At 49.1% G+C, this 15,494-nt stretch overlaps 1 protein-coding gene across 2 annotated transcripts in view; it reads right to left on the reverse strand.

Annotated features, from left to right (window-relative positions):
• PEBP4 (phosphatidylethanolamine binding protein 4) overlaps positions 1-161 on the reverse strand; it is a 232,201-nt gene extending 232,040 nt beyond the window's left edge. The window contains exon 1 of one of the 2 annotated variants that reach the window (XM_048512929.1): positions 28-161. The gene's annotated coding sequence lies outside the window, so the exon portion shown is untranslated. The remainder of the gene's footprint in view (positions 1-27) is intronic. The other variant, XM_048512928.1, reaches the window with a different exon arrangement.
• Between the last annotated feature and the right edge of the window lie 15,333 nt (positions 162-15,494).

Consider the following 15,494-nt stretch of genomic DNA (forward strand, 5'->3'; position numbering starts at 1 on the left):
ATAAGCTCTGCTTCTTGTCTTTGTTACCTGGGGCTGGTGACTCAAAGCCAGACCAGGAGTTCAGGACAAGCTTTCCCCTGTGAGCCAGTCAATAATCCCAGCAGCTGTAAAGATTATCAAACTCTCCGTCATTATGTAAATTGGGCCAGAAGACCGGCAGCTGACAGGTGCAAGGGAGGGACAGCCAAACAGAAAGGAAAGCTGCTGCCACCACTGATTGGATAAAGGAACTGTCCTTCATGTCTCACAGCTGGCAGTTGGAAAGTGATTCTGATGCTTTCTCCACCCACCGGTGGAGCCCCAAAGCTGTTTACAATTAGCCAGAGGAGGATGTGTGGAGCTCTGAGAACAGATCTAGAAGCTTTTGGGCCTGTGGTACAGACCCCAGCTGGGAAGAGAGGGAACTAAGAAACCATGTGAATCTTTTTTAGAAAAAAAAACAAGATCAGCAGCCCAATCTAATATGTGGAAGGTTGTCACCCTTGATGGCTTTATTCCTGAGTAAATATGCATATGCCCAGGACCACAGGCAATTTTGCTTGCTATACAAAAGGCAACTGTTTTTGTCCAGGTTGAACATCCAGAAAAGAAACACAACAACAGGAATTTTCTTACAACTAACAGATGCAGCTACAACTAAGGATACCAACCTCTAGGTTAGACTTGGGGATTCCCTGGAATTATAGCTTATCTCCAGACTACAAAGATCATTTCCCCTGGAGAAAATGGATGCTTTGGAGAATGGAGGCTATGGCACTATGGCCCACTGAGTTCCCTGCCTTCCTCAAGTTCCATTCTCAAATCTCCAGGAATTTCCCAAACTGGATCTGGTAATCCCACACACACACACCCAATCCCTCACCAGTGATCAGGGGGAACCATGCGATTTAGCTACAACATCTAACCCATCCTGTGTGTTTTAGGGTCAATGAGCTGCTCACATTAAAAATCCATGGCGTAATGTTCATAGGGAAAGGGGGTTTATTGCTCCATTTTTTTTTGTAAGCAGTAAAATATGTATGCTGCTTTGAAAAGAAAGAAGGGCAGGGAGCCCCAACAACATGCTGTGCCATGGTCCAAAAATCACAGCTACACCAGAGGCAGAAACATAGAAATTAAAAGAGAAAGTTTTGTTTAAGTTTAGGCTCATTCCGCACATGCAGAATAATGCACTTTCAAACTGCTTTCAATGCTCTTTGAAGCTGTGCGGAATGGCAAAATCCACTTGCAAACAGTTGTGAAAGTGGTTTGAAAATGCATTATTTTGCATGTGTGGAAGAGGCCTTAGTTAGAATCTTTCTATCTATTTATAATGGGACCCCTTCTTAATTTTTTTAAATGACATCCTTTACTCCCAGCTAAGCAGCTTACTTACGCTCAGAGTCAAAGGAGATAAAGAAGGGGTTTTTTCCCCTCCATAATCACTTAAAATAAGAACAGATTTGTGAAAAATTCACTGTGCACCAAAGTGAACTGAAGCTGGGCAAAAATGCACAGGCTACCTAGATCAGTGAAGTTTAGAGCACTGCCATTTTTCAGAAGGACTGAGCACCATTGATGTTTTTTTTAAAAAAATGAATTATTGTTGTTCTAAAAAGAAGCTGTCCTTTTTAAGTGGCAATGTTCACAAATTTAAAAAGCTTGACATGGGGGGGGGGGCACTAGTGCTCCAACTGGAGCAGCAAACCTTGATTCCACCTGACCACTGCCCTACACAGAATGCGTGAACTGTCATTTGTTTGGTGGTTGTGGGTTTTCCGGGCTGTGTGGCTGTGGTCTAGTATATCTTGTTCCCAACGTTTTGCCCTCATTTGTGCCTGGCATCTTCAGAGGTATATCACAGAGAGAAGTCTGTCACAGACTGCGTCCAGATTGTTTAATAAAATATAATCCTTTAAGCATCTAACATTGTGATTTGTGTCACAGTCCTCCCTTTCGAAGAGGATAGGGACCCCAAACCAAGCCTGGCTCCTCTAGGCAAGCCTCCAGCAATAAAACGAAAAGGAAGTTTTCCCCAATGGTCTGTGATAATAAAATATTCACAAGTACAGAACCTATCCATGACAGACATACTCTACTCCCCTCTGCACTTTGAATGTACTGCAGAGATATCACAAAAGTCAGGTGTGCCACGTACGCTTTTTTACTTGTGCCTTTAAAATGTGGACAATGATGCCTGAAGCAGACTTTGCTCGCTGCAAGCTCAGAGAACTGAATTCTTTAATCTGTGGCCATACCACAAGCTGTACCCAGAACTACCAGCAAATGCTTACACAAAGTACGAAGTATAAGAGGTACATATAAAATGTAGCTGAATATTTCAGTCAGTACTGGCTGGCAGTGCCAGCACAAATTCATTTTAAATTAATCCAACCAGTTTGCTCCTTATGTCTGGCAGCCAACCATATCACTCTGGCTTGGGTATAAATATGACATACCATTTCTAGCGGGGGGGGGGGGGGCATAGCAATAGCAGAAAGCCAATGCTAGAGATTAGTCACAAGATGCCATAGATCAGTCTTCTGGATTTTTATCTACAACATTTGCTAATGAGAAGCTGTGCTCGGATTAAGCGTTTTCAATTTCATGGACCAAAATGTCATAGAAAGCCAGAATGCTGTAGTGGTTAAAAGCAGCAGACTCAAAACTGGAGAGCCGGGTTTGATTCCCCATTCCTACATAAGAAGCCTGCTAGGTGATCTGGAGCCAGAGATAGTTCTCTCCGAACTCTCTCAGTCCCACCTACCTCACAACATGCCTGCTGTGGGCAGAGAAGAGAATGTGGTTGTAAACTACTTTGAGTCTACTTGCAGTAGAAAAAGCAGAGTATAAAGACCCGTTCTCTTCTTAAAAGAGGCAGTGGTGACATTCAGAACATTCCCCCTCCCATTACTATTCTTAAACAGATATTTATGATTTGCATCTGTAGTCAATCTAATGCCGTCAGCGAAGAACGAGACGACGCTGAGATAACATCTGCGGAGATCGCCATAGCTGGAGACCGAGGTCCGTGGTTCCAGCGAAGTCTCCCGGCCTGCCGGTTCCTGGCACCTTTTATTGTTACTCTATCGGGGGCGTGTAGGAGGGAGGACTGGGGGGAGTTCCGGGAGAGCGGGAGGTCGGGAGATCATCAGGTGATGCATGATCTCATCTGGCTACGCGGCGGAGAAGAGCTTACGCCGCCTGGAGCCTAATCCTCACCTGGGGCAGACCATTGTCCTGTCGTGATTGAGCCAGACAGTTCACGCACCCGCGACTCATGGGGATGAGGAGTGGGCAGGATACACTGCAGGCCGCAGGTCCTTGGCGTCCTTAACGCTCTACTACGCACTGCTGGGTCGGCAGTGCACTACCATGACTTCCTTTTACATTTTAGGTTCAAATAAACGGCATGTATTTAGCGGACGCTTTGTCTCCTCCACAGTTGGTCAAGTTGGCTGCTGCTTGTGCAACATTAGAACTTGGTTAGCGGGTAAGGGAAATGCGAGGGGGTTTCCTTACACACATTACAGGCAATATTAGACACGCATTGAATCCAAAACAAGATCCGGATAACAAGGCACACACTAAACCAATGCAGAGCTGTACAATAGCACTAACCATCCCTCCCGGCAGCCAGCTCCAGAGGGCTGACCACCAATGGGGCAAACATCATACTCAGATTAGACACAACTTGCAGCTCACGACTTTCATGTGGATCACAACTGGGAATTATCAGAAAAGATTAAACAACACATATTATGTACATTCTCACAACCTTGGTGATGTAACAACAAATAAAATAATCAATAGCTGCACGCATTGTTCAGGGTCGCTTGATCGAAATTCGCTGCTGCTCGAGGCCAGGGGCATCCAGCAGAGCGTGGAGGTAGAGCTGATGGACTTCAAGAAGGGCACAGGCCAGTCGGCCAATAGTCTATCAGGAAGCGAGTCCGGGACCCCACTCAGGGAGGCTTAGGAGACGAACTCCGCCGAGAGGGCTGCACCGCCCAACAGGAGGTGCGGGGTCGAAAGGCGGGCTGGAGCGGGCGGCGGCGCGCCGGCTCCCGGGTGGAGCCTGCAGACAATGGTGAGGCGCTGAGGCAAAGAGTCTGCAGGGAGTCGGCTGGATGTAGTTAACGCCCCTCTCCCGCGAGGTCTGTAAAACCAGTTCCCCCCCTGGGGAGCAGGATGTTTCCCGCAACACGGGGAATGTCCTCCATGTGTGCAGTTCCAACTGGCCGAATGACGCACGTCTCGGTCGGTTCCTGCTCGTCATACCGGTGATGCGGCGAGGCGTTAGACTCCGCGGTTGGGCCACGGTCTTGCAGGACAAGGGAGAGAGCCGCCAGCCGAGTGGCTCTGGACGACGGGTCCCCAGTCGGCGCTTTAGAGCATCTGATGGATGAGGTATCTTGGCGAAGGGCTTCCAGCCCAGACTCCGCTTAGGAAGTTCCTCGGGTGCTTTGTAGACGGGAGCAGGCAGGAGCTCAGCAGGCTCCCCGGAATTCTAGGTACTGCCCAGGCAGAAGGATGAGACGCGGCAGCGCAGCAAACTGCTCCCAGATGTTGGTCTGGTGAAAGCTTGCCAGGGTGGCCGCATCGCCATCGGCAGTGAGGCAGCAGAGCAGCAGGCAGCGATGGTGGTCGCATGAGTTGGTGGTGATGGACGCGGAAGAGCGCACAGAGGTTCTCGGGCGCCCTCGGGTGGTCTTGCTGGTGCAGCAGCTTAGGCCTGGCTGGTGGTCAGCTTGACGCCTCCCAGGTCAGTCTCGGGTCTTTGGGCGCATGCACGGGCGCTCCTGCTGGGATCGCTGGGCGGATCTCAGAGAGATGCTGCTCCATTCCTCGGGATGGGGTTGGTTTCCTCCTGGCGCCATTCCATGGGCTGGCCTGTCGCGGGAGTCCACGGGAACTGTGGTGGAAGAGGAACTGGAAACACACACCCCTTTCCAGGTTACGGGGAAGGTCCCGCCAAGCTCAGTTCTAGCGCCGGATGGCGGGAGATTGGGATCGAAAGTTAGTGCTTAGATTTACTATGGGAAGGAAGAAGGCTTGTTTTGCAGCCTGTGAAGGTTGCTTTTTTAATGCAACCTCCTGGGGGCCGCTACAATTCTCTTCTTTAGTTGTTTGACAGGGAGGGGCAGGAGGTAGGGCGCACCTGGCGGGGAATTGGCTTCAGAGCGCCACCAGGGTGCCAAGGCTTAGGGTCCGAGCCCGAGGGGGAGGGAGCAGGCGAAGTCCTGGGGATTGTGGTATGCATACTTAATCAGCAACACAAAGGGGGCTTTGAAGCACCTTTTGGGGATGGGCATCCGGGAATGAAGCAATCAGGCCATTAGGGAGGCAAATTCTACACACAAAGGAGAAAAGGGAAGGGGTTTCTTTGCAAGGGAGCTGCACTTACCGTGACTCCTCGTGGCTAATGGCGGAAGCTGGATGGTGCTAAATTTTGCAATCGAATTATCTTAGAATTGTCGTCACGAGACCTCCTATACGCTGCCTCGCCAAGGGTCGGAATAAGTCAGAAAACCGAGAGCAACTCAATAGCGCTCCAAGCCGGCTTATAAGGGAATTTGCAAGCGCAGCACCCCTAGCTTAGGCCCGTCCTGACAGTGCTGCTGCATCAGGATCGGCCCAGATTTTAATCCAGGGAGGGCCAGTCAGCCAATTGGGTCTCCCGCTTCTTAATACTGGTCGTAAAACAGAAGGAGGAGAGGAGGAGAGGGAAACAGTTTTCCTGTGGAGCAGTACACCTCTGGAGGGCAAGATTGGGATCAATGGCCTGTGGCTGCTCTTACCCGGTTCCAAAACCAGAGTCGCTTTAACCTGACTCATGAGGTCTCTTCCCAGAGATTGACATGGATATCTAGAACGATGGGCGACTCGTGAGCCAGTCGCCAAGTCCTGGGCTGTTGACCGCGAGCGCATGGATGTTCGTCTTCGCCGGGTTTGTCTCCCCACCCCCCATAGATGTGCGGCAAGCTCCTGTCGGCCACCGGTCGGGCCACCGCTGCTCTGATGACGGTAACATCAGCTGCCGTGTCCACCTGCGGCCCTTGAACTACATCCTTCAATGGCTGGTGCTCCAGATATGGACGGGAGCTCCCCGAGAAGCGCTTCCACCGCTGGCGACGGTGGTGTAGGTTGCGCCATGTTGGCTGCTGGGCTCGTGGCCTTATTGGGTCGCAGCCGGCAGCGATAGCAAGAGGATCAGCTGAGCGCAGCTGGCTCCGCGGCAGCTCCTGTGGATGTTTGTCCAGACCTGGAGGTGGATGGGTCCTTGCGCGTGGAGTCAATTCGGGACGGCGAACAGTCCCTGTTCAGCTGGGCGGATGTCTTTGGCAGCACTCCAGCCCAATTGTTCCGGTAGGATGGGCTCGCTTACTGGGTTGGGGCTAATAAGAACCTCGGGGAACTTAAAGGAGATAGCTGGGTGCATGCGAACAGATGCCACGAGAGGGGGGGTGGTTTGGCAGGGCCTTGGCGCTTGAGTCTGCTCTCAGTACTCTCCCTCCTTGGTCCTGGTTGGGAGACGCCCGGCGGGAGTTTCACGGGCAGTCGTCTTTGAAAGTGGAAGCCCTCTTTCTGGCAACGTGGCACCGGGTTTTGCGGCCTTCTCCTCCTGGGGAGGACCCTCCATCGGGTTGTAGGCCTCCGCTGGCTGGCCTGCACTCCCTTCGAAGTGTCCTGCCCGCCGCAGTTAAAGCAGCTGGTCCTGAGACTGTCTCCCGGGTGGAGAGGCTGCGGCGAGGCTAGCTTGGTATGGATCCAATGTCCTGCAAGCCTTAAGCATACCACGGCCAGTTCAGGATTTTGCTCTAGGTCTGACGTTCCATGGAAGCTGCTTCCTTGGGCGGCAGGCGCATTATCTTTTGCCTTTGGGCTCCTCCTCGCATTCACCTGCCTCTTGAGCTTCCTGGAGCTTCCGTCTACAAATTCAGCATAGGCTCTGGGTTTCCTGGCCGATGGAGGAGAAACTCCTGCTGGCTGGCCGGGCATTGGGGACTTTGACAAATGCCTTATAGGCGACTCCAGAGGCTAATCGCAAGGGTATTCCCCAGGCAGTACAATCTGATCGTTGGATTGGCAAAAGCCGCCGAACCGCATAGCTGAGCTGGGCGGTGTAGGCGCTTCGCCAGAGGTGGCTGCTCTGTTGAAGCATTGCTGGCGGAACTCACTTTCCTAGACCACAAATTGTGCAGGCCTAGAGCATGCTAAAGGTGGTTTGTCATCTGGAACCATTAGTGGTTCCACATGGCTTCCAGCATGCTCTCAATGAGGGGTTGCGGACTCCTACGCCCGCATTGCTTCTATGGAGCCCGGTAAGGATATTATAGCTCAGGGCGTACTCGGCCAACTCCGGTTGAATCCATGCCATCCTCCTCCGTGATTCGTGAAGTGGATGGGGCACAATGCAAGAATATCGGTATCGCTCCGGCCAGGGTTTTCTTCTGCAGATCGTGGCTGGCTACCGCTCTGGCGAGATGAAACCCGCCATTACGCGGACACGGAGGCGGCTTCGAAAAGGAAGGCGGAGCAGAGGGCTGAGCTGAGAGTTTGAAATGGGTGAAGGAGCCAGGGGCAGAAGGAGGACAGGGCCCACCGAAGGGGATAGAGAAAATTCGGTTGAAATTGAAGGTGAAAGATCGAAGTGAGGGCTGCCTACAGCAAGGGAGCCGAGGGTCTGCAGGCTGGGATGGCCATAAACATTGTTCCATCGCCAGTAGCAGCGCATATCGCCGCCATGGCGGGGCTCCAGCGTAAGAGTGCCTGATGTTTTCCCAGCCCCAGATTCAATGTCCTCTGGGTACCATGGACACTGAGCTCAATCTCGAATCCAATTTGCGCAGCCCTTCTCTTTACGGGACTCCTGCCGCGATTTCGCTAACGCCTCTTCAGCTCGGCCAACGCAAGCTTGTCATAAGCCCTGCTTTGCAAGCCCCATACTCACCGGTGTTCCGGCCGGACGAGAGAGCGTCCTAGGACGCCATGAAGTCCCTGGATGCGCCGATCCAGAGGACAGGCGATATCAAAACGGTGGTCCCCGATGCCGACCAGCTGGACTTCGTATCGCTGCCCCTTCCCTGCGCTTAATGTGAGCAGGGTGAGGTCTCGAGGGATTCCCCTCGGTTTCGGGCACCAGCTTCTTGTAGGGTCGCACTCCACGCTGCCGCCGCAAGAACGCAGATCGCAGACGCCGGAGATAACATCTGGTGGAGATCGCCAGCAGCGGGAGACCGGAGGTCCGTGTGCCGAGCGAGTCTGCCGTCGGCCGGGTTCCTGGCACCTTTATTGTTACTCTATCGGGGCGTAGGAGGGAGGACTGGGGAGTTCCGGGAGAGCGGGAGGTCGGGAGATCATCAGGTGATGCATGATCTCATCTGGCTACGTGCGGAGAAGAGCGTACGCGTCTGAGCCTAATCCTCACCTGGGGGCAAGACCATTGTCCCTGCGTACCGTGATTGAGCTTCGTGACAGTTTAATGCACCCGCGACTCATGGGGGATGAGGAGTAGTGCAAGGATGCCACCGGCAAGGCCGCGAGGGTCCGCTACGCCTCAACTGTTTCTACTACGGCACTGCTGGGTCGGCAGTGCACTACTACAGCATCACTAGACATTGGTGGGGGAGGTAAATTTTCTCTCCAATGGGGACCCAAAGCAACTTGCAGTATCATTTCCCTCTGTTCATTTCCCCCACGTCCAAAATCACCCATCAGTTCCATGGCAGAGTGTGGAACTCAACCTGACACTAACCCCTACACCACACTGCCTTTCCATGCTTAGCTACAGCTGTTTCCTTCCCCCCCCACCCCCATAGTCTCATTATCTCTTGAGCTCGAAGATTATATCTTCACTATCTTTGCTCAAAATACTTTAATATCATCTACATCTCACAAGTTCTTCATTTCTGGAGATTGTTAAGCTCCACTGAATCGACGAGCAGGATTCTGAACTGATCTGCTTAATATGGCACGATGGGGCTGCTTTTGAGATCAACCTTTTGAGTTGTTTACAAGACATCTTGATTTTTGTGCTGTTGGGGCACACACCTTTAATCTGAAACATCCCAGATTGGCAGAGCACAGCTAATTCAGCAACTAAACATACTCGAGTCAGAACTGAGATTCTTCCCTTAGTTCTTCATTGATAAGCAAAAGATGCTAGGACTTGAGCCTGACATATTTTGGAGCACACTGCCAGGTTGCTGCTGAGGAAGCAGCCCGGTCATTTCTGCCATGGCTGCCTCCAGTGCCTAAAGTAGAGGCTGCAGCTAAACTCAAACCTGCTCCACTATAGCAAATGCACCGCTGTACCCGTTTGCCAAAAGAGGGAGCTATTGGCCTGCTATCTGTTACTATTAAGAGCCACCAAGTAGATGCTGCCCAAAAGGAGATATTGCAGCTCAGGGCCTCTGCAATTGTCAGGTGACACACAGGACTGGTGGCTTTTCACCGGGCCCAGAAAGCCTCAAACCTTCACTCTTCAGTTTGAACAAAGACTAGAGTCTGATTTAGACTTGCAAATAAATGAGATGGCTGAATAGACTGCACCCCATCAGCCTGCAGGTGGTGGATACCAATTTTGAACGTTCCTTGTGTATTTCAAACACAACAACTCCCAAACAGAAAACCAGCACAGCAGGAGAAACAGTCAATTCACCCCTCACCATTTTGTTTGCTTTGCAGATTTTACATTTGGACGGAGTATTTCAACATGTGATCCCCCACCAGAATTCTGAAGACGGTGCCCTCAATTTGCATACCAACTCATAAGATGATCAAAGGTGATCTGCCATTGCCTTCCTCCACACAGCAACCCCAGCCTTCCCTGGCAATCTCCCATTCAATCACTAAACACAGCTGACTATTTGACTCCTAAGATGTGAGAAGGTTGGGCTTATCAAGCTGCTTACTAGCAATCTGATGTGGACAGAAATTCCACTTCAGCCTCACCTTACTCTACTCTACATTCTACAACAACATGGTTGGTAACAGACTTCCAGCACCTTCCCTCTCCTTCAAATGGCAACCGGCCTTTGCCTATCCCGTTCAGATAAGGCTATGGCTCCACACTGCCAGCTCTGACACTGCCCTAGTTTAGGATGCACACAGAACATGCACCATAATCCTGCGTACAAAAGATTATGGGGCTTGTAAATTAAACCCTTTTGAGTTCGCCAGGACAGAAAGCCAAGATGTTGTGGGCAGCAACTCTCCAGGATCTCAAGTGAGATCTTTCACGCTACTGACAAATCATCCCTATTTTAAACTGGATATGCCAGGAATTGAACCTGGCATTTTCTGTATACAGAGGAGATGCCACACCATTGAGCTAAGATGGAGTTCACCTGCCTCCCATTTCCTGGCTGGTTTCTTCTCTCTTCCTTCTTGAGCTTTTGACTAACATGCTATAATAAATATATTATCTAGGTTCCTATAAACTATTTGAGAAGTTTCACAATCACACTACATTGAAATATAAACAGACCAAATGAACCAAGAGGCACACATGAAACTGAGAAGGAAGAGGGCTGAAGGGAAGATGGTATTGATATGGTTGGTTGCACTGACAGGCCACAGGTAAAAGATCCACTGGACACTTTTCCTCCTTGGAAACTGTGAAAAGGAAACAAGACAACTTGTCCTTCTTCAATCTGGTAGAGATTTTAAAGCCGACTTTATAACTATTCCCACCTCTGTGAAATACTCTGCTCTGATTCCTGGAAATTCACAACATTGTTTATTGCTTGGGTCAAATCATAAGCACCAAAAACAGGGTCGGGGGACCTTTGAGTGTTGTGTAGAAGGGAGAATTTTGTCTTGGTGTGGGCAGCTTGTCTTGAAACAGTGCGGCAGAAGCAATGGAAAAGACTGCACCAGATGAAATTCCTTTGTTTACAACAGCTCGGTCCTTCCTCTGCATCTGGTCACCTTAGGTCAGGAACAGATTACACTTGCCTCAGAGCTGCAGAAAAGCTAATCGCATCATCAGAAGTCATATCTGGCAACAACATGCCAGGCAACACATTTCATGACGGTCACCTGACCACTGTGGTATGCCTGCATAAGTCAGTGGTTACACAGCAAAGGCTGGGGGAGGTGACCTTGGAATTTCAACTTGCCTGGTGGTTGCAGCGACAGTACACAGCAGCAGCAGCATTTCTGAGCTGCTGATTTTCCCCTGCAGGGATTACATAAAACACCTGACTGTACCCACCTACTGCCACAGGAACCTTGTGATAGCTTCTGCCTGGACAGCATTTATGCTGCTGCAGCTCTTCCACAGAAAGAAAGGCCTTCTTTTTTTGGGGGGCGGGGGGAATGTTTTAATTTGACCTACATATAAAGAAGAATATGCAGTCACAAGGCAGGTACTCAGCAACCATGTGAACTGATGAGGTTTTGTTTTGTTTAAGTAACTTTAAAGTATAGGAAACTGCCTTGTTGGACCTCATAGGCTGGGCAGCCAATCCTTTGCAAAATTTACTAGGGGGGTACTACCAGTATTCTTACGTGAATGCTGATAAAGACTCTCCCAACGTAGCTTTTAAAGGGATTAGACGACTGTTCTGGTTAGAGTTTAAATTCTGTAAATTCTGGGCCTCAGCATAAATCCTAATCCATGGATTGTGCTTGTGTAATAGATTATGGGCATGTTCTGTTCTGTCAAATCGCTTCTGATTTATGCCAACCCTGTGAATTAATGATCTCCAAAACATCCTAGCTTTAACAGCCTTGATCAGGTCTTGCAAACGGAAGGCCATGGCTTCCTAGTGGTAGGTTATTTTTAGGGAAATCACTAGGGCCTTGCCTTTTCAGATTTATTTTTTGATTTAAAAAAACCTGGCAACTGTATATTGCTATACTATTATAACAATTTGCATATCATGCTCTCTTACTTCCCAGCTTTTATTTTATTCCCAGCCCATTAGCCACAATGGCTCACACCACATAAGTCCAAGAGCCCAGAGGCCAGCATTCCCACACTATACTCTAAGACTACCCCCCCTTCCACTCAGGACACCAGCACAGCCCCGCAACACTCCAGATTTCCCAGTTTCAGTGCCGCAGAGGTGTGGGCCAGCACTGGCAAATTTGCCCCCTGTGCCAGTGGGGCTGCCTCTTGTGCAACAGAGGGGGCAAACATGTTGCTGTGGCCCTCTGTCATCTCCTCTGCAGATTTGGGGGCCCCATCTAGACTGGGCTGCCTGGATCCCAACCCAGAGGACAGCAGCATAGCAGCAGGAGAGGCTAACTCTTTCTGTGTATAATTTTCCTATTTTGTACACAAAGAGCAGCTCTTTGTGTGCACTTTAACAAACTGTGCCAATCATATTTTGATAACAGCATGGCTGTAAGGAAATTAAGGAGGCAAAAAAAATATCCTTCTTCCTCTAAAGGGGACAATATCTTTTTTTTAGGCTGGATTTCGTAAGAGATAAGATGCCATAAAGCAATGTGGTTCTCTTCAGGTTCATCAAGGGGAGGGGGAATTGATCTACATAAGTCAATACTTGGACAATATCAGTGATATAAAAATGAATAAAAATGGAGTTGGCAAACATCCTTGTTTAACCCCCTTCACAAGGGGAATTGGATCTATGAAATGGCCGTGGGCATCCACTCTGACTCTTAACGATAAGATTAGAATGTAATTCTCTTAAAAGCCTAAAAAGTCTTTGGCCAATATTAGTTTTATCTAATTTGTACCATAGACTGGTGCACTTGATAGAATTGAAGGCTGAAGTAAGGTCTATGAACTCACAAAGAACCAAAAAAAATCATTTTTGTTTGTAATGGTAAGAGCCCACTCCCCCCATTGAGCTTTATTAAAAAGAGATTTTTTTTCTTATAATAACATCAGAATTGAATTATAGCTTGGAGAGTTGACTGATTTATCTGATCTAGCTCTACACTGGAGAAGTCAGAGAATCTTTCTCAGGTTCCTATAATCTTGATCAAACCAAGTTTTCCTTAAAGTACCCAGCTTAATTGGCTTTTGAGTAGACAGATAAGGGCTCATCAAGTAAATAATGTTATTAAAAACAGAGTAGCCAAAGGTCCTCAACCATGTGCCAGGCAGAACATCTCCATCTTGCTGGCCCTGTGGAACTGGGCCAGATCCTGCAGGGTTCTGGTCTCCTCAGACACAGAATTTCACAAAGCAAGGGCCAAAAAGGCCCTGGCCCTGGTTGAGGACTATCCTTGTGAATGTAAACCAAAAGGCCCTGGCCCTAGTTGAGGACTATCCAAAAAGGCCCTGGCCCTGGCTGAGGACTATCCTTGTGAATGTAAAACTGGCAATGCAGCTACAGGAGGATACAGCATCCAAGCACCCCATTCCAAGGCAGTGCACAACTGCTTCCACTTTCTGCTTCTCCCCCTCCCATGCACTGTTCCTATCCAACAGCGCAGGAACTATGCACAGTAGTGGCGAACCTTTGGCACTCCAGATGTTATGGACTACAATTCCCATCAGCCCCTGCCAGCATGGCCAATTGGCCATACTGACAGGGGCTGATGGAAATTGTAGTCCATAACATCTGGAGTGCCAAAGGTTCGCCACCACGGAACTATGGCAATCATACCAGAACTTTAAACAGCCTGGTCCCTCTCCCCTCTCAGTTTCCTTTTTTCCCCCCACCTACACACACTTTATCAGTATACAGCATGGCTCAGCAGAAGAGAAAAAGCCCATTAGAGGGCTATGAAGGAGATGCACATTCTGCCATCGTGTCCCCTCCCTGTAATGGAGACAGAGGGAGTATCCACATGGATAGTCCCCTGCTGTCAGCCCTGGATCAACCATTAACAGAGGCATAGCAAGGGGGGAAGCGCCTGGTGCACTGGTGCATCCTCCGCCCCACCACACCCCAGAACCCCCACCACGCCCTCACCACACCCCCTCGGAGCTACGCCTCTGACCATTAAGGATAATAACTAGCATGTACTTAGGGCACTAAGGGGAAAGGGGACACCACAGGTGAAAAAGAGGCACCACCTCTACATGTTTTTTCAACATAGCTAAAAAAAGGAGTGTGAAAAAGGGGTACCACCACCACAAAAAGAGTTCAACTTCAGGTGAACTAGGGTCCCACAATAAAGGTCTCTGGCAGACAGAAACATAGCCAATACCTTGTCGAAGGCTTTCACGGCCGGAATCACTTGGGTGCTGTGTGGTTTCCGGGCTGTATGGCCGTGTTCTAGCAGCATTCTCTCCTGACGTTTCGCCTGCATCTGTGGCTGGCATCTTCAGAGGATCATGACCCAATAGCCAATACCCTTAAGTAAAATGCATAAAGAGCGATATGTCTCTGTCCCGTCTTTATTTATCACCTAGAGAATGTGAATTCTGGCAGCTAACGTTACTGTCTACAGGCACACACATTGATATCGGAGCAGCTAGTTTACTTGTATATACCTCTTATCACAGTATCAGTCTGGGTACATAGGTAACCACGCACCTATGGCAGCTAGACTATAAGTAGGCTGTAAATCTATATTCACAGTAAAAATTTGCATGCAAATGGATTATATATAATATATGCATGTATTCCCAATTCCAAACACACAGTAATTATATATATTGAGTAACTTAACATATGGTCATTTTATTCTGTTATTCTAGTGGTCAGACTAGCCTGCAAGTAAACTGAATGATGAATCTTGCCAGCGGAAGGGCCGGGGCACTAAAATTGGACAGTACTTATGGCATCAATCAGACTTAAGCCAGCCCTGCCTGCAGTCACTCCAAAGATGCCTTTTTAATATGCAAAAAAAATGGGGGAGGGTTACAGAGTTAAAGGAGACAGCCCAAGGAATGTTACAAATTGTGTGCTCCCAGTGTGGTGTAGTGGTTAAGAGCAGGTGGATTCTAATCTGGAGAACCAGGTTTGATTTCCCACGCCTCCACCTGAGTGGCAGAGGCTTATCTGGTGAACCAAATGTGTTGCCACACTCCTACATTCCTGCTGGGTGACCTTCGCCCAGTCACAGTTCTTTGGAACTCTCTCAGCCCCACCTACCTCACAAGGTATCTGTTGTGGGGAGAGGAAGGGATAGGAGCTTGTAAACCACCTTGAGTCTCCTTACAGGAGAGAAAGGTGGGGTATAAATTCAAACTCCTACTCCTACTCCTCTTCTTCTATGTGGGGGTTTCTTACTTTTCATGCGGAGAAAACCCCCTGCATGGAAGCAGTCTAAGTGCAAAGGCAATTCCAAAATTAAACTACTAGTGTGGAACCACCCAGTATATCATATAAATTCTCCAAGTGCTTATGTTTTTCTCCCACGGATAGTAATAAGCACTCTGGGTGCAACAGATAACAAAAACAGCTTGTGACATAACATTAGTGGCAATTAAGTGTTATCTCGGCTGTGCGATTCCCTCACCGCCTTTGGTGGTGCAAGCTCTTTTTGCCTGTGGTGGTACTGTCCTCTGCATCACTGCAGAAGCTGCTAATACACAACTGCTGAGGAGGTTCTGCACATTACTGAAGTCAGAACAAATA

The sequence above is a fragment of the Sphaerodactylus townsendi genome, linkage group LG12 (assembly GCF_021028975.2).
Source record: "Sphaerodactylus townsendi isolate TG3544 linkage group LG12, MPM_Stown_v2.3, whole genome shotgun sequence".
Lineage (NCBI taxonomy): Eukaryota > Metazoa > Chordata > Lepidosauria > Squamata > Sphaerodactylidae > Sphaerodactylus > Sphaerodactylus townsendi.